General features: G+C 45.0%; 1 long non-coding RNA gene across 1 annotated transcript in view; it reads left to right on the top strand.

The window, feature by feature from the left end:
• LOC146871351 (uncharacterized) overlaps nt 1–6,731 on the top strand; it is a 173,975-nt gene extending 167,244 nt beyond the window's left edge. Inside the window, exon 4 of the long non-coding RNA XR_014959547.1 lies at nt 6,621–6,731. This is a non-coding gene — a long non-coding RNA (uncharacterized LOC146871351). The remainder of the gene's footprint in view (nt 1–6,620) is intronic.
• Nucleotides 6,732–15,975: the final 9,244 nt, after the last annotated feature.

The following is a 15,975-nucleotide window of genomic DNA, read 5'->3' on the forward strand; positions in this document are numbered from 1 at the left end:
GATGCAACCGATGAAGCAATTGATTCCAGCATGTTGTACTTGAAATTTCAAGTTCAAGACCAAATGGAAAGGAAAAAATAACCCAAACAATAGTATGTGGTACGTAATGGTCTGCGATATGGTAGTAGTGCACACCAATTACTGTAAGTCAAGTGCAAACACAAGTCCTATCCTCACCACTGACAACCAGTGTTAGAAACGGGAGTCTCTAGTTGGCAAGGCCTTGCACCTTTGTCCACGTAGGGATCCTTCTTCCTAGTCAGGATAAGGGAGTTACACTCCTAAAATAACCCCCGCTCATCCCCTTGGTAGCTTGGCATGAGCAGTCAGGTTTATCTTAGAGGCAGTGTGTAAAGCATTTGCACATAACCAACAGTAATACAGTGTGAGCACTACAAAAGGACACCACACCAGTTTAGAAAAATATCTAATATTTTTATATACTTAAGACAAGACCAAAAAGTATAAAAATCAACAATACAGTACTTAGAAATCTTCAGTTATCACAATAACTTTGAAAAATAGTTCCTTGAAGTTGATAGCTCCCTCTGGGGCTATTACGTCGTCGTGAACAAACAAATCCAAACAGTTCTGGCTGACCACGGTGTCGAGGGCCAACTACGGTGTCGGGAAGACCCACAAAACAGTACCTTTGGAAATGCAGGGCGTTGGCGACCTCTCGTTGAGCTTCCGAAAGCACGGTGTCTGCAGGCGTCGGTTCCGGAGGTCGGTGCAGGAGTCGTCGGGCCCTTGAAGTCACACGCGTTGCAGATCAAACTCCTTGAAGTTGAAGTCAGGAGCGCTGGCGTCGGCAGGCGTCGGGTGCTGCGGTGCAAAGTGCAGCAGTGCGGCGTGCGATGCCCTCAGGTCGCGGTGCAAGCAGTGGCTGAGTGGCGGCGTCAGATGGTGACATCAGTGAGACCAGGGTCGCGGTGCAAAGTGATGCAGTGCTCGTCGCGATGCCGGCAGATTACGGTGCTAGCAGTGGCATCGTCATTGCTGAAGCGATGTCGTCGACTGACGAACTGGAGTCGATGGCGCCAGCCGCGCTAGGCCAAGGCTGCGGGATGAGGGCGGTGCGTCGTGTAACTTTACGAGTGGTGCCCTCGAACCATGTTTCAAGTAGCGGCATCGATTTTGGTGTGAAGCGCCGTCGTCGGGGATACCAAGGCATCGTCGTGAAGCAAGGTGGTGCGGTGCCCACAGGCCACGGTGCGAGCAGCGGCTCGGTGGTGGCGTCAGCAGACGTCGTCGGTGAGACCAGGGTCGCGATGCGGCATTGCAGCGGTGCCTTCTGCGGTGCCTTCAGCACACGGAGTCAGTAGCGGCGTCGTAGACGGCGTGGGGTTTCTTTTTCTTCTGTTGCAGCACAAAACACTCAGTTCCCAGTGCTGAGGGCAGAAGAGCTTGAAGCCTTTGCTGTTCCTGAACAGGGCGCAAGCTCTACCTCAAGCCCTTGGAGAAACTCACAAAAGTAGATCGCAGAAAGTTTAGTTTAGTCCTTTCACTGCCCAAGACAGAAGCAGTCCCTGCAGGCCAACACTTCACAGTGGTAGTACCTCCTCACAGTTTCTCCAGCTCTTCTTCTTGGTCCAAAAGAGTTCTAAAATTCAGGGGTTTGGGCTCCTCTTTTTATAGGCTAAAATCCTTTGTTCTCTCAGGCAAAGAGTGTCTGTGCCCAGACAGAACCAGTTCTGCCCTCTCTGGTGTGGCTTCCTGGCAGGAGGTGGAGACGGCATTGTCAGAGGCAGACCAGGCCTCTTCAGGTGCAAGGAAATCTCCTCCCCCTACTCTAAATGCAGCTCAGGTCTATTCAGTTATTTCCTGACCCACCTAGACTATCCAGAGCCACTCCTGCTCCCCAGCCTATGTCATCCAAAACCCAGAGAGTCAATCCATAAACCCAGCAGAGGCCTGCTGGATGGCTGGGCAAGAAAATACCTACTTTCTAAAAGTGGTATTTTCAAACACAGAATGTAAAAATCACCTTCACTAAAAGATGCATCTTTTGATTCTGAGTTGAGGCATACTAAACTTTATTTTTCACCTAGTTCCCAGGGCCAGTTATGTTTATAAGATGTTATAAACAAACTCCCCATTCTGTCCTATGGGGAACAGGTAGCCTTGCAATAGTGAAAAACAAAATTGGCAGTAATTCACTAACAGGACATGCCACACACCCCAGGGCATGTCTTACCTTTCACATACACTGCACCCTGCCCACAGGGGTACTTTGGGCCTACCTTAGGGATGACTGACATGTAAAAAAAGGGAAGGTTAGGGCCTGGCAAGGGGGTGCACTTACCAAGTCCACATGGCAGTACCAGACTGAACACAGGCTCTGCAATGGCAGGCCAGAGTTACATTTACGTGCTGTTGATGTGGGTGGCACAATCCAGTGCTGCAGCCCACTAACAGCATTTGATTCACAGGCCCTGGCACACTCAGTGTACTTTACTAGGGACTGACACATAAATCAAATATGCCAATCATGGAAACATAAATCCATAACACATTTTACTACAGGAGCACTTGCACTTTACCACTGATCTGCAGTGAGAAAAGTGCGCAGAAACACTAAGCCAGCACAAACAGAGTAAAAACTGGGAGCTCAGAAAGCAAAAACTCATGGGAAACATGCCAAGAGATGCCAAGTCTAACAGGGGACCAAACCATTTACTAAGAAAGTAGTATAAGAACCACGACTCATGGCAAGAGAATGTCAAGAGGATGTAGAAGTGCTGGAGACCCAAGGAACAACTCAAGGTGAGTAACTAGGAACCCCACGGAGAGCATGTGCAGTGTGGGAACAGGACCGTGTGCTCTGTACAAGTCTACGTGTAAGTCGTGGTTGGAATTTTAAAGATTAAGGACCATTCCAAGCGGACCCCAAGGAAACCCCTTGGAAGATAGAAAGTTGGGAGTCACCCCACCCGTGGATACCAGGGGAATACTTGCGAAATGGTGTTGGAAACCGCAGTCAAACCCAATGGAGAACTTCAGGAAAGTGCCGCTGCTGAAGAAGGAGAAAGTGTATGGTGGAATCCGAAGGTGGATTCTAGATGAGAGATACCTGTAAGCTGAGGGGACAGAGTCTATGTCACTTAGGAGTGACCAGGAGACTTGGAAGACAAATGCCCTCCGATGTCGGATGTTGCAGGATGGGTAATGATGACCTTGACTCTGCAGCTGTGAGGACCAGGCAATGCTGAGGAAGACCAGGAGCTGTGCACAAGCTGTTCCATAAAAGATGTCGAGGGCTGAGGGGTCGGTGTCTGGTGGGAGCAGCAACAAGCCTTGGCAAATGCAACCATTGCAGGAATTGAAGAAGGAGAAATGTCAGGACCAGCAAGGTCCAGGGGACTCACCACAAGCAGGGGAGTTGGGGCAGGCCCGAGAAATCAGAAGAGCCCAAAAGAAACAAAGGTGACCCTCAAAAGGACCCATAGGCCAGAAGCACTGGGGAGGCCAGAGGACCCCGAGCAGCTCACCAAAAGATGCAGGCCACGGTGCACACGATGTGGTGTTACTGAAGATTCTGGTCACAGGAAGTGCTCGAGGTTGGGGCTACTTAGAGCCCAAAGATCTTCTTGGAATGAAGCCAACAAGCCTTTGCAACTGCAAGTTGATGCCTTGCACAGGGGTTCAGTTATTGCAGCCCCCAGGAGGGATACTGGCCTCAAACTTAGTAAGACAGCAGGGTAGGCCTCAGGAACTTTGAAAAACCACCACCTGTGTTGCGGAACCTTTCGGAGTCCGGAGGAGTTTAGGATCAGCAGACTGGTTGACTTAGTTGCAGTGCCTGCAAATACAGGGGAGTGACTCCTTCACTCCAAGGGACATTCTTTCAGGTGTCTTTGATACCCACAGGCCTTGGAAGGTTACTATATGGTAGACGGGCACAGACGATGCAGCAGACTGAAAGGGGAATGAAGTCGAGCCCAAACGAAGACCAGAGTGCCCAGACAGTAGAAAAAGAAGTGGTGTCTGATCTGAATCTTGTCCAATGATGAATCTAGGGACCGACACCCTGGTAAACCCTTAAGTACCCTAAGCAAATTGTTGGGACGATTCAGGGGACCTTCCCAGGGGAGGGCCTGGACAGGGGGGAGGTTACTCTCGTGTCCTTTGACCAGTTTCGCGCCAGAGCTGGAGCCAACGGCTCCCAGGACTGGTTTGAACTCGACTATGAACGGGGACATCAAATGTGCCCCTCATGGAGACTGAGTGGTGCTGGGAAGAGCACCCACCCTACCCCAGTACACTAAATCTTGTCTGGGAGGTGGTCACACCTCCCTGTGACATGATGCCTATTGTTCTGCCTTCCTCTGCTCGAGCTTGGCTCAGCGGCAGGAGGGCAGAATCGTGTCTCTGGTCGGCAGTAACCATTTTGAGCCGGGTCAAGAAGGCTGGTACTGGGAACACTGAGGGCCTAACGGAGGACTCTTCCAGGGCTTGGAATCATACCCCCACACTGTTTATGGTATGGGGGTATGATTCCAACATGTTTGATACCAAACACAATAAGTTTTGTTGCAGTCAGTTTTGAAATATTCATCGCACAATTACGCGGTGCCCCTCTATATGGAATATGGCTGCTTCACTGACAACCCGGGAGAATGGACTCCGTATGCTGAAGGTGTCCTGCTCATGCAGAGGCACCGTCTCACTTAGAACCAAGCACCCTGCCTTCAGGATTGCAAAGGCCTGCTAGAGGGGTGACTTATAGGTTTTAAGTGCAGTGACCCTAGATATAGGAAACCTATATCTTTAGTAAGTGGTGCAAGCACAAACTTACACAGGCTGCAATGGCAGGCCTGTAGTTCCATTTTGAATGGTCTCTCATGGGTGGCATAATACATGCTTCAGCCTATGGGATACCTCTGGGGTACCTATGCCCTGGGTACATGGGTACCATATACTAGGGGCTTATAAGGGTACCCCAGTATCCATCTGGGGTGTACCTAGGTACTGAACATAACAATTTAGGGAGGAAGCAGATAGACTGGGGTACTGATTAGCAGGATCCCAGTCAGACTAGTCAAATACAGCTTAGCACCAGGCAAAAAGCGGGGGTAACCATAGAAGCAGATCCTACTTTCCTACAGTGTGCTTTCAGTGCTGCTGGTGCCGTTGTCACAGTGAGAAGGACCACTCTCCCACCCCAAAACTTGGTGAGATTAACCATGATCAAAATGAATTAGTGCTTTATACCTCAGGATTACTCTATACCTGAAGTACAACAGCAGGATGATGATGGAGACTCAGGTCATGGAAGTACTTCTGTGCAAGAATGCATTGGGAACAAAGAGAAGACATGTAGGCCTATGGCAAAAGCCACCAGAATTTAAGGACGAGCTCTACATCCCTGGCTACTAGGCCTGGGCCAACAACCATATAACTTTCTCTCTCAGTCTCTATCGCTGATCTTCTTTATTTGACGCTCACAAAAAAATAGGTATAGCAAGGGGAACATTATTTACTTTTATTTGTTTGTATCTGGTTGACTAATTCATCCCCACAGTCTTACTCTTAGAAACATTTAATTGCCGTATTGGGAGTTGCACCAGCGTGCAGTCACAGCAGTACAAAAGCTCCCACTGCCCCACCCATTTCCCTCAAGGACATCGGATGGAGAGAAATACAAATGAATGGGTGCCTGCCTCCAACCCCGGGCAGTGACTATCAATCCTTTCCTAGTTTATCATTATACTAGCTGGACTGTCCCACATTATTTGATTGAGGCTGGCGAATGTCTGATTCGTGAAGAATGGATCTGCAATGTACCACGCTCATGCCACGCCTGAATTAGAAGAACAGGTAAATGGCATACATTGTACGCTGAGTGATTGTTGTTTGCGAGTGTGCTGAGATGATTCATGTGTGGCAATCAGTGACACTGGGGGTTTGATTATCTGCAACTTTTATGCTTGAATGTGTTTGTGATGATTTACAATGTTGGTGGCTGGATGGCTAATCATTTTTCCCATGAAGGTGATTTTTTTTTCCTTCCCCTTTGAGAGAGAGCAATATTTCTTCATTGGGTCCACTCCACACTGGTTTGTTTAATTGTTTTCTGCCTTATACTCCTCTTAGCGTCAGACCCGACCGGTCCCTTTAGAATAAATAACACAAACACAAATCTAGTCTACACAAAATATGACTCAATGTCTTGTGTTGTGCAACAAAAAAATAGTACTACAGGTCGGTCTATTCCATTTGAATCGGGACACAGTCAGTACAGATTTGGAAACCTTAGTCAGAGTCATAAGGATCAGGGATCAGAGACCAGGGATCAGTCATGAGAGATGTCTCTGGGCGTGGCCGTGACTAGGTACTTCGAGAAGTGCCACCAGAATAAGTACGTTTTCAACTTCACTGAAACCAACCGATTTGGTGATGATTTTAAAGTGGCCTACCCAACTCTGTGGAGAGTTGGTGAGAGTGGTGCGTTGATTTTACTTGATTCGTGAAAATGCAATGTTGGGTGTGTGTGCTCAGTTCTGTCTGGCTCAAAATGTAAACTAAGTGGCGGTTGGGTGGGTGGCCTGTTACTGTGTAGGTAACTGAAGCCAGACATCTCCTTGATTCTACAATATCATTTTTGTTACAATCCGCAGGTCTTCTCTTATCCTGCATCATAATACTCATGCTCACCTTACTGGACAGCATCAGCCAGGCACCCAAGGTTGGTGGACAATCCAAGAAGAATGCAGATGCAACTCTCAATTTGGCAATAAAGTATCAGTTTTTCTTTTAATAATTATTAGAACTGTGTGTTTTGTTCGCTTCACTCCTGCATAATTTCATATATTTACTATCTGTCAAAGCTAGGTAATAGAACATTTAAATATAACATAACTTGAGTCTCTCTGGGGGCAGACAAACTGTTTGGTTTGCATTGCATTTAAGCTACCTGTACTCATTCCTTTGTTTCCTTTTCATCCCTATAACAGATTTATGATGGCTGGCTGCTCATTGCCCAGATGAATGTTGTCCTTGTGTACTGTTTGGCTTTGTCAAACCTTTCCGCAAATCCCCCTCTCCATCCATTCATCGAACCTTTAACCCTCTTCACCTGGGCTGTGTAATTATTGTGGAATGACTTAATAAATTACACCGTTAATTGATCACACACTTGTTGGGGTGGATGTGGTGAAAGCAATACCAACTCAGTGTAGGAGGATCTTCAGCTAAGTATAGCTGACACTGGCCATATTTATTATTTACTCACCCTTGCATAAAAACAGTGTTCTATATTTTCAGAGGAACATCATTAATTCAATTTAGCATTGCTTATCATATTTTCTCTAATGTCTCTCCTCTTGTGTAGTAGTCTACTCTGGTGACGGTTGGTCTAAATTGTTTTTTAAAGCTTGCATGAAATAGCGGCATTAACTCATTTTTTATTTACATTTAGTTAGTTAGCTGCGATGAATAGTTCTTATCCTAGAGTTTGAGTCTGCCTAAGATGGGGTGGGACTTTGCTTGATGTCTTCACTGTTAGTGTGCTAGCACCCTACTACTACCCCTATTATGGCACTTTGGGAAACCATGCAGCTCTCGCTCCATCTAATCAGGTAAGAGAACTGTGGTTGATTGATTGTTGAACTGCAATCTATACACAATGGAAATCCATGTAGGACTGCATACTACTTTGTTGCTACACTATCAGCAGATGTTTTAAACTGGCTTCAGCAAAGGCAGCAGTGCAAATTAAAACAGTGACATACCAAAAATGTATTAAATCATAATGTAAAACTATAAAAATTGAATTCCCGTAACAATATAAACTAACTAAACCCGCAACTGGTCCACCCCTCTCCCTGTCTTTAACCAATGTCTCAAGTAAGTATAGCATCCAACAAAGTAAAGTCCAAAAACAAATTGGTCCAATGTCCATAAAGAAAAAAATCCCAAAAGTGCCCCAGCTCCGAAATTCACCACCCTCCCCCCACAACAAGTTCCACCCACCAAAAAAAGGTTAAAAAAAGGTGAAGAAGAGGGTGCTACATTTTAACGACAGGCAAGGAGCTTCTTAATATTGTTCATTTGCCTCTCTAATTGCTCCATCCATTCCTCCTGCCTGGCTTCTATGTGGGCCAGCCTCTGCATTATGCGGCACTGAAATGTGCGGAAATAGGGGGGTGCAGCAGTGGTGGAATGGCGGCTTCCATCGGACCGTGAATACAGTGTACTGGGGCCTGGCTAGGGCCTGGGGTATCTCCAGCTGCTGGTGCTGCCTCCTCTTCCTCCTCCTCCAGGAACACCATTTGCTGATTTTCGGACCTGATGGCCTCCAGTTTCCTATGCCAGGCCTGGGCTGCTATCTCTTGCCTATTAGGATGGGTCAGATCAGCAGGATTAGCTATACGAGAAAGAAAAAGACAAATTGTAAACAATGCTCTTAGCAAAACACATACAATTATATAGTGGCACAGTAGTAGCAGTACATTCACTGGCATACTATTCTCCTATCCTCGGGCCATTTGATTTTGATGTGATTAGAGTTTCAGGCATTATGCACTAAATGGAGTACACAAGTATTCTTCTCTCTCTTGTTGAGCTAAATTAATGGAGGCATGCTAGTTCAGCTGGAGCCCTAGGCATACTCACGCTACTTTGCTACTATCTGCAGGTGGGACAGCTATAGCAGACAATTATCTAATTCCTCATGGCCATTCTATGTTACATGCCTTTCAATTTCACCCTTACAACAAGGAAAATGTATAGTTCTTATGAATGATATACATCACTTGAGATACTATAACAACAATCATGCAGACAGACATCCTCCTGTCTTCCCGTAACAAGTAGACGGTGGGAAGAGCAATGAACTACAGTACAGGGAAAGGAACAGCATATTGTATTTGGGACGTTCGTCACAGACTATCCCAGTCGCAAAATGCACTTACTCTTAGTCTCACTTTACTCCCTGGCATCACCCTTCATCGCCACACTTTGACATTACTTTTTTCCCCCCAAAAAATAGATTAGCTTGGCAGTAAAGAAGATAATTATCAACTTATTCTACTGTGGGTAAGTTAGAGGGATTAGGTGGGGTAGGTAGACGTTACACTGATCATCGTCATCAAGTGCCTAAGCTTTTGCTAGTAGTGAGTTGCTTTGTTTACCAATTGTGAAAGGGTCAAATTTGAACAGGCGTAACTGTTATCGTAGCGATAATAAAATATATCACATGGCCAGAGGAATGTGGCGCATGCAACGGATGTTTTGTTTTTAATTTTACAGAAGGCTGGGCCAAAAGGAACTTAGGAAACAAGTTTTTACTAGGAAGTGACTGAGGGGGCACTGGGAGTGAAGAGAAGAAGCACAACTATTTTTCACATTGCAATGAAATTTGTAAATGGGCCTGCATATTAACTGAGGCAGACACACATTGCAGACCCAACAATGCAGTGCCGCCGATTTAACCATGCAGCCGTTAGGTCACCAGGTGTCACTGGCAAAATGCCATGGGCAATGAGGGAGGGATGTGATTGATGGGTAGGTAGGTAGAAATATGCATAATATATATTTGCTGCATTTGAAGTTTACTGTGAGTCATGGGAGTAGTCTGAAATACCACATCTCAACCCTTTGAATCAAAAATCATTGAGAAAAACATTAAAAGCAAATAAAGGTGAAAATAATGCCACTCCAGAGTGCTACCCTAGTCCCTTGCTTCTTCTTCATTCCAAGGATATTTCCATTCATAATTGCATTGTTCTTCTAGTATTATTATTCACCCTTGGCTTTGCTCATCACTGTTTAAGCTTTACATTCTCTCAATACAGTCTACTCTTCACCATTGAAAGCCATCCATCCATCCATGTATACAGCCATCCAAACATGCTTAAGTCTCAACAAACCTTTCACCAACATACATTTACCCACCCATTCTTCCTTCTTTCACCCATACACTTTCAGGCAGGCAGGCATCCTTTCTTTCACCTGTATACCCTTCATCCATCCTTCATCCACCCATGCATCCTATCACCCAGCTTTATGCATCCTTTCACCCACACATCCTTCTCTTCCAATCATATTGAATTTCACCCATCCTTTCTCCTTCCATCCTTCTTTCCCTTTTCTATCAACCCATCATAATTAAAGGTCTTTATGAAACTTTGCTGATTTGCTAATATGAGGCCACCATTACTCAAATCCAGCTTAATATACTAAAGAGGGGTGTGTTCAACTGTTCCATAGTCAACAGTACACCCTTGCGGTGAGTATATAATTAATTGTCAATAAGTAAGCAATATGACTTGCCACTGTTGGCTCACCCTCTACCACTGCCACATCTGCAGACTGGCTGGCACCATCACACTTCCAGCCATGGTGCACAGTGATCCGTTCACCAACAGCTGCTAATAATACTAGGCCTATGCTAAGAGAAACAACGTTGTGGTGTCTGACATGACCATGGCCGCTCTCTTGTTTTACTGCTTGAGCATGAGCAAGTAAAAGAAAGCCTTCTCATCTCAACAAACATGCGTAGAATAGGGGCATGCAATCTTCACGGCAGAGTAGTAGTATGTGATCAATAGGATCTCTGAGTCTTTACAGTTCCACCACTAGGCAGTCCACAAAATATATAAGGGGCGAGGGAAGGCTGACTGACAAAGCAGAAGAAAGTAAGCTACAGACAGACTAGTACAGAGACAGTTTAAAGTAAAGTACAAAAACTTGACATGTAGAAAATAAATACGTAAATATGGTAATACAGGGAAAACAATAATTTTTAAACGGATAGCTTGAAGAAGATTCGGAAAAAAATTAAGAAACTGTAGAAATAATAATTCAAATTAAGGAGCAGCAGAAGTAAATATTAATGTTAACAACAGGAGGGGCCAGCAGAGCCAACCGGCGGGTACATTTGGGACTGGGAGGCACCTACAGCTCCCTCACCCGCCTCAGCCCTCTTCTTGCCCCTGGATGCTACATAAAGACAATAACAGATTGGTGGCAAATAAATAATCTCTCCCCAAAGATTTTTGGGTTGGAAAAGGCTATCCCAATAACATTGAACATTTCTAAATCAGATCGACTAGTGGTATCATGGACTGCCCTATTCTATTCCGAATTTCCTAAACCTACATAGCCGTATTCCAAATTTAATAAACTACATTTTGAAATTACTAATAAATTGCTACAAATTATGTTTGTTTCTTCTCATCTCATTCGCAATCTCTCTACACCCTTTAACGAACCAGTTCACTAAGTTTGCATTTTTCTATCAAGGCATAGATGGACACATGCATATAGCAAATTGGTTGCTTGCCACTGTACGAGCTACAACAAATGGCTCTAAGAACTGAAGTAAGTGAACACCGCTAAATTACCAATACTAACTACCACTAGTATCTTAGGGTCAGATGTACGACCATTCACTTTTGCGAGTCGCAAATTGCGCTGAATTGCAACTCACAAAAGTGAATGTTCAACAGTGTCTCAGACACTGTTTGCGATTCCCAATGGGGTCACAAATTGCATGCCTCATTAATATTCATGAGGCAAGCACAATTTGCGACCCCATTGGGAATGGCTAGCACTCCCAGGGATGGTGGACTGCTGGGGTCAGCCGACCACCATGTCTGTGACTGCTTTTTAAATAAAACAGTTTTCTTTTTTTTTTAATGCATTTAAAAATGGAAAATTAAACTTTTCAGTTTCATATTTTAAGGGCAGGCAGTGGTCCCTGGAACCACTGCCTTGCTCTTAAAAAATATTTTCGCACACACTCTAAAGGGGAAGGGGTCGTTTGCGAGTGGTTTACCACCTACTTGAAGTAGGTGGTACACTGCGAGTGTTTTGCGGCCAAGAATGAGACTCGCTATTAGGAAGGGATGCCCCTTTCTAATAGCGATAATCGCAAACACTATTTTGCAAGTCAGTGACTCGCAAAATAGCGTTTGGACGTGCCTGAACCCTTTTTTTTGCTGTCACAAATGGGCCGATCTCCTGTTTGCGACTGCAAAAAAGGGTCGTACATCTGGCCTCAAGTGAGAGGACAAAGGAGTCTCTGTATTACTTCTCATATAATCAGCCCAAGCAAGTGCCAAGAAGTACAATTAGGTAGCGCTGAGCACCTGTCTAGAATAATGATCACATACTATTTGTAAATGTAACTTATCTGCATCTGAAATTGCTAGTTGAGAAAAAAAATAGTATTAGCATAGAGAACACAAGTAATAATAATAATATCAATAATTACCCACCGAGTCCAGCAACCTCCACTCCTAGCAGGTCCAGCATGTCTTGGTCTTGGTCCAGGAGTTCGGACCAATGGTGCATCAGCTGCTACTGTGTGCGCCGGACCCGAAAGTGGTGGAACATTGCCCGGTGCACCCTCGCCCATCACTGTCGGCGCTCCGTCAGTCTGTGCTCGGACCCATGCCAGCCGCCTGCTGCCAGGCTAGAGGGGAGGTGGTGCTGGACATAAAAGATCAGCACTGCCACCTCCACCTCTGAAAACAAAGCACGGGGTGGCACCCCTTCCTGGCACTGCCTTCCACAAGGAAGGCGGCTGCTGCCCCTTTTTTTTTTACCCCTGCTCTGCCATCGTGCTGAAGGGGGAAGAGAGGAAAAAAGAAACAGGAACTTAGGAAGGTAAAAAAAATAAGGAAGTAAAGCTATAAAATGAAAAAGTATAAAGCTAAAAATAAAGCACACTAAAAAGTAGAAAAAACGCAAAATACACACTCAGAAAGACAAAAGGACCTATGTAATAAATAAAGAGCTGTTTTCATCCATCATGGTCCACGAGAAATAAGCAGCTCCCTGACAGATAAAATGGGAGTGGAGAGAATGTGGCGCAGCGGAAAGAGCTGCTGTCTCAAGAGCTCGGGATCCCAGTTTGAGTCTTGGCGGTGCCGCACAACATCCTGTGATTCTAAGCAAATCACTTAATCTCTCCGGGTAATAGATTGTTATATATAAATATGCTGCAAGAGTAAAAGGCAAAACTTTATGAAAATAGAGGGCCTCATTTCCACGGAATTAAAGCAGCGTGATGCTGCAAGCCATTTGGCTATGCTGCGCAGCATTAATACTGAAGCACAGGGTGTGTCATATCTACAACCATATGACGGATCCCTTTACTCTCCCCTGTGTTGGCGCACAATTTTCTGTCATGCATTGACACAGGAACCCTTGCACAACAGTGCAAGGGTGCCTGCATTGAGGGGAATGATTGTTTAAGTGCAGGAAGCTGTCCCTGAACATAAACAATCTGAAATGGTGTTTTGAAACTTCTGTGTGCTGCTTAATGCAGCACACATAGAAGTTGAAAAACGTAATTTTGTTTTAATGATTGTTTATGTGCAGGAAGGGACACCTTCCTGTACATAAAGAATCACAAGAGATGATGTCCTCATTCTATGTGTGCTGCCGAATGCAGCAGTCATAGAAAGATGACAAAATGAGGCTAAAAGAAAATATTTCTCCTTGTTGCGCCTCCCTATTCCTTTCTTGGGGAGGCATAGCATTCTGACTCATTTCCAGATTTACGATTTCTCGTAAATGTGGAAATGTCGCTGAAGCCATGCGTGTTGTGTGGGAACACCCACAGCAGCACCTATTTCACGCAAAGTGTTGCGTGGCTTTTCATGTTCTTGTAAATATGGGACAGCAGGTTGCGTCGACGCACCAGCTGCACAAAGGGCTTGTGAATAAGCCCCATAGTTCCCCCAAAGAGGATGTTAACAGAATTTTGACGGCGGGAAACTGATAGGAGAAGCATACGAGGAACAAGCTTTGGTAAATGCAGGAAAATATGCTACAGCCAATAGAAAGGGAGGAAAGGTAAGTTGCAGGCACAGGAACCAATGAGAAGTCAAGAAAGAGAGTCCCTTTTAAGTTTATATTAAATTAGATTTCTCAAGCACAGCACAAGTGCTATGCAGTCGAAACCTAAAAATGAGGGAATAAAAGTTTTATAGATTAAATAGATTGAAAAAGGTTCAACAATTAGGCCCCAGCACCATAAGCAGAGTGAGAGACGAGATGACCACGCCCATGCGCACCGCGTGGTGCAGTTCGGGCATATTTCAGCCTGAGAATGCATTTCGCTTTGACGCACGGCGTAAATGTCACATGACCAGGCGGAACAAGGAAACTCCACCCGATTGTCGAACTCTGCATAGGGCGGCAGAGTTTTTTTTACAACTTTGTGGAGTTCCGCGTAGCGTGGCTACGCGAACTCCTCCCGGGCCTACTGAGCAGGAAGCACCCGTCACAATGGTTTGAGAAGGGGTGTCCAGGTGTAAAGGAACACACATTTGGAGATTAGCTGATCAATGCAGCCAAGGAAGAGCTTTGATTGCATCCTGAGGGAGAACTCTCAGAGCTTCAATTTGTCTTCTCAACAGCCTGACACATAGCACCACTGCTATTCCAGGATTTGTTGTAATGCTCCCAACTGTAATCAAGCATTGGGTACTAGAAATATGCAAGATGCTGTTGAACCCAAAAGTGATGAGATTTGGCAGGCGCCAGTTGACTAATATATAAATTGAAGCTGATGACAATTTAGGCGGATAGGATGCAGTCTCTCATTCGAATATACACTCTAGCTGATTTTGTGTCTAGGATTACTCTCAGGTAATGAAATGGACTGAATTGAGACCACAATGGAGTTGGAGTGATTTTCTAGGAGACTCAAGCACTCCTGGGCAGAGTCTGCTGTGTTCACGCGGTGCTGGGCCTCCCAAAATGTTTATACTTTCACTAGTTCATCAGTTGTGTAGTAACTTCTACCATGCACTTCGATAATGTTTGGGGGGCCAACTTGAGAATGAAATGAAGGACTCTGTATTGATATTGTACATTACCCAGCAGTAACCTTAGAAACATTAAATGCTTATGTATGATGGAGATGTGAAAATACACATGAAGATCTATGGCACATATCCAATTCCCTTGATTGAGCTGGCCATAAATCTGAGCAAGTACCAACATGCGGAACATCTTTCTTTACATATTTGTTTGCTGATCTCGGGTCCAGAATGGGTCAAAATTATACTTTTGCTTCCTTCCTGTGAATCGGAAAGTAAATATTGTTTCCTTTTAGGAATGAGGGACCATCACCACTGTATTTTTGATCTGAAAGAAGCTGAACTCCAGTTTTTTGTTATTTTCTTCCAGATGTCCAGATGATTACTGATGGAGTAGCAAATACAAGAGAGGGAAGTAGGGAGCCACTACTTGGCAGGTTTAGCTTCAGCAACTGGTGTTTGAGGGACAGTTATCTCGTTTGAAATGTTACAAAGCTGGTAGGGCTTCAGATTTTGCTGCTGCTATTATTGTTGTGGCCACTGAGGTGCTTGAACTCTCTATCATTGGTAATGTCAATCATAGGATTGCTAATGGTGTTTACTGTACTCCTTTCTTTTCTCAAGCAGCACAGCTTGGAGTATCTCCAATTTAGAATTCATTCACTGCATCTCATTGTCCACAGGGGCTCTAAACAGAGTGGTTGCAGAGAACCGCACATTTAAGATCCTCTGTTGTGTTTCAGGTTTCAAACAGGTCAGGTAAAGCCATGATAAACGACAGTCTCCATGGACGGCTAAATCATCGAAGTCAGTAGCAGCCCTAATTACTTGAATTCAAACCATAATTCCATCTTATAACACCTCTGGAAAGTCTGTGTTCACAAGGTAGCTTCTCCAGAAATAATTGGAGAATCGTCCAGAGTGATGGGTCCAAGCAGCCCAGTATTAGTGGCTGTCTTCATGCAGTGGCAGACATGCCACAGAACATTCTCCCAACTACATCCATGTCCTTACTCTACTTTTCAGGAGGGACGTCGGGGATGTGGAGATGGGATGATATTTCCTGTGAACAGAGACAATTACGGAGTCCAGAGGGGGATCTGCCTATAGAAACAAGTGGGCATATTTACAAGTAAAGTGGCAAAGCGTATCGTTAAGCCAAGAAGGCTAACGACAAGCTCTGTCACTTTAGAAA

The sequence above is a fragment of the Triturus cristatus genome, chromosome 1_1, assembly GCF_964204655.1.
Source record: "Triturus cristatus chromosome 1_1, aTriCri1.1, whole genome shotgun sequence".
In the NCBI taxonomy this organism is placed as follows: domain Eukaryota; kingdom Metazoa; phylum Chordata; class Amphibia; order Caudata; family Salamandridae; genus Triturus; species Triturus cristatus.